Genomic DNA, 3,792 nt, shown 5'->3' with positions numbered 1-3,792 from the left:
AAAATCAATCTATTCAACAGTCATATTATTCAATCCTGAAGATACTCTCCACAATTACGAGTATCTCTCTACCTATAAATACGACATTAAGGATTGAAGAACGATGAAAAGAAAAAAAAGTACATAGAAAGATGAGTCGTGAATCAAGAAACGAGAAAAGTAAAGCATTTGTTCAAAAACACACTGAGCTTAAGAAAGTCCATCCTTTGCAGTATACAAAGTATTAGTGAGAGATTAGGACGTTATTGTAAATCCACTCTTTGAGTGTTGTAAAGAATCTCTGATTCTATATCAAACTTTTGTTTGTGAAAGCCAGAAGTGGTTTATGATAAAATAATACTTGGGTGTTCTTAAATTCGAGGGAAGCATAAGGGTTGTGCCAAGAGTGGCCTTGAGAATACTTGTAAGCCAGAAGTAGCAAGAGAGAATACTTGGTGTAATCAAGTTTGATTAATGAACCCTTTACTGGTTGGTAAAGGAGAACTAGGCATAGCTCAGATTGAGTGAACCAGTATAAAACAAAGTATTTTTACTGTTCTTCTTTAGCTTATTAAAGTATTTCATTGTCCATTATTGACACATTTTGCACACAAGGTTTTCACTGAAAAACAAGTTTTATATCTCATTGGATGACAATCCACTTTTAGTCATTGGACGATGGTTCTTATAAACTTGCTTATTATAACATCTTCCATTTCAAAAATATTTTATATTGCATGTTTACTAACACAATATTCAACCCCTGCCCCCCTTTAGTGTGATTTTTTGTATTTCAATTGGCATCAGAACCTGACCTCTTGGGTTAAGTATTTTCACAAATACAGAGGAAAGATCCTAAAGACAAATAGATATGGAAGAGGGATATTCCACAAATAAGCCACCACTATTCAAAGACATCAAATACAACTACTAGAAGGAAGGCATGATAGCTCATTTCAAGTCTATTCATATAGAACTCTAGGATATAATAGAACATGGCTATTACATACCACTGGACTATCAGCTGAATGAAGTCCCCATAACCTCTTGGACAGACACTCAAAGACAGAGGTTTTTGTTGAACTCTAAATCTCAAAATGTGCTGTGTGCCCTTTCTAAGGAAGAATATGTAAAGGTCCATAGCTACAAAAGTGAAAAACAAATGTGGGACACATTTGCTCTAATGTATGAAGGATTGTCATAGGAAAAATGCAACAAGATCATCTTGCTGACACGTAAGTATGAACTCTTCACTATGGATGATGGTGAAGATATACAAGCCATGTTTGGATGCTTCCAAACTATTTTAAATGAATTACGTTGTCTTAAAAAAACTTTTGATAATTATGATAACATTGAAAAAACTCTAAGAAGTTTATCCAGAAAGTGGAGATCACTGGTGACAATATTGAGAATTGTAAAGAACTTGGACTCCATGTCCATTGTAGAGTTGATTGGAACCTTAAAGGTTCATGAGCAGGAACTTCAACAAGATGAAAGATTTAAAAAGGGAAAATCCTTGGCTATAACAACATAGAAAGCCAAAGCCTTTTCAACATGCAAAGAATCTTCATTTAGACCTGCATCCAAAAGCTCTTCCAAAGCTATCAACAGTGATACATCTTATGATAAGGAGTCCGATAATGAAAGCTTAGATGAAGATGATCAGTTTGCCTTCATCTCAAGGAAGATAAGGAACATATGGAAGAAAATGAGTGGATCAGATTAGAAAGGATCCAAGAAACCACATAGAGAAAGAAAGCACATGGATAGAAGCTTCATCATATGCTATGAGTTTAAGAAACCAGGACACTTCAAGTTAAAATGTCCAGATCTTGATAGGTCAAATCACAAGAAAAGTACTTCAAACAAAAGGACAAGAAATTACTAATGAGCATAAGGGAAAAACTTGATGACACATCGTTCGATGTGAAGACAAAAGAGGAAGAAGAAGCCAACCTTTATCCGATGGCAGACACGACATCAGAAGAATCAGACTCTGATAAGATGAAGAGCTAAATATAAACAACCATGAAACTCTTGAATTAGCATATGATGAACTTCTCTCCAACTCATCCATTTTGTCCAAAGCTTATCAAAATATCAGAAAAGACTTCAAAATTCTTTCAAAAGATTATAAACAACTTCAAGGAAAACATGAAGAAAATATAGATAATTCTTCAAAAATTTCCACTCAATCATGTGATGACTTTGAAAGTCTAAATTTAAGGACAACAAAGCTTCACCTTTAAAATGAGGAAATTCGTAAAGAAAGATCTAGTCTATTGGAAGACCTTCATAAGTTGAAAAATCAACTAGAAGGCTTACAAAATGAGTATATCACACTCAATAAACTTCATGATTGCCTAAATGAGTAAAGGTGTAATCCATTGAATGAATGTTCACAAGTCCATAAGAATTATAAAAACTAGGAGGCAAGTAAACATAACTTATGGGTTGAATGTGAAGGATATAAGAAAAACCTAAAATTCTCAAATGATAAACTTGAACAATATGAGGTTCTCCAAAAACAACCCCAAGATGTTGTTACAATTCATCAAGAGATTGAATTTCTGAGAAAAACTTTATCCAAGTTGATTGGAAGCATTGGGAAACTCAACAAAGTGTTAAGATGCAAAAAATGTTCAACTGGTAAATTTGGAAATGGATATAAAGGAAAGAAGTATGATCATGATGAAGATACCATAGTAAATTAATTATGTGGAAAGGTTGGACACATGACATCCACCAAAGACTAGATTGTCGAATATTTTCATAACTAACCAGAAAAGACCCAAGCAAATTTGAGTACCTAGAGAGAAAATTTTTTTTGTTGTAGATATAATCAACCACAACAAGAACACACCAACCATGGTACCTGGACTATGGCTGGTCACATCACATGATAGGAGAAAAGTGTATGTTCCAATGCCTGACTCTCTTGCATGGTGGAAGTCACTTTTAGAGGAAATCAGAAAGGGAAGATGGCAGGGGTAGGAAAGATAAGTATTGATCCCTATCCTCCCATTGACAATGTACTATTTGTTAAAGGGATTAAACAAAATCTGCTTAGCATAAGTCAATTATGTGACAGTGGACTTGATGTTTCCTTTAGCAAAGAAGGGTGTGTCGTCCAACTCAAAAATGATACCCAACTTTGCACTGATAAATGGAAAGGTAACCTTTATAAGATTAATCTTAGTGAACTATCAAATCAAAATGTAACATGTGTATTATCCATCAAAGAAAATCACTGGATATGGCACAAGAAACTCAGACATGTAAGCTTGAGGCTAATCTCAAAACTACAAAGACATGACCTTGTGAGAAGCTTACCAAGAATGTCATACAAAGATGATTTACTTTGTGAAGCATGTAAGGGGAAATAGATTAAAACCTTCTTTTCAAGAAAAAACTTTGTTTCCACCTCAAAACCACTCGAACTATTACATATTGATTTGTTTGGTCATATGGTCTGGTAGTAGTTGACGACTACTCAAGATGGACATGGGTTATGTTCCTTGCTCACAAGAATGAGTCTTTTAAGGTCTTCTTTAAATTCTCTAAAAGAGTTCAAATTGAAAAGGGAGTATGTATTACTTTAATCAGAAGTGATCATGGTGGAAAGTTTAAAAATGAGAGCTTTCATCAATTCTGTGAAAAAAATGGAATTCTTCATAACTTCTATACTACTAGAACACCTTAAAAAAATGGTGTTGTTGAGAGAAAGAATAAATCATTGCAAGAAATGGCCAAGACCTTGCTTAATGACAACTTTACATCTAAACACTAATGGTTGAAGCAGTGAACATT

The sequence above is a fragment of the Glycine max genome, chromosome 8 (assembly GCF_000004515.6).
Source record: "Glycine max cultivar Williams 82 chromosome 8, Glycine_max_v4.0, whole genome shotgun sequence".
Lineage (NCBI taxonomy): Eukaryota > Viridiplantae > Streptophyta > Magnoliopsida > Fabales > Fabaceae > Glycine > Glycine max.
This window is presented reverse-complemented; position numbering follows the sequence as displayed.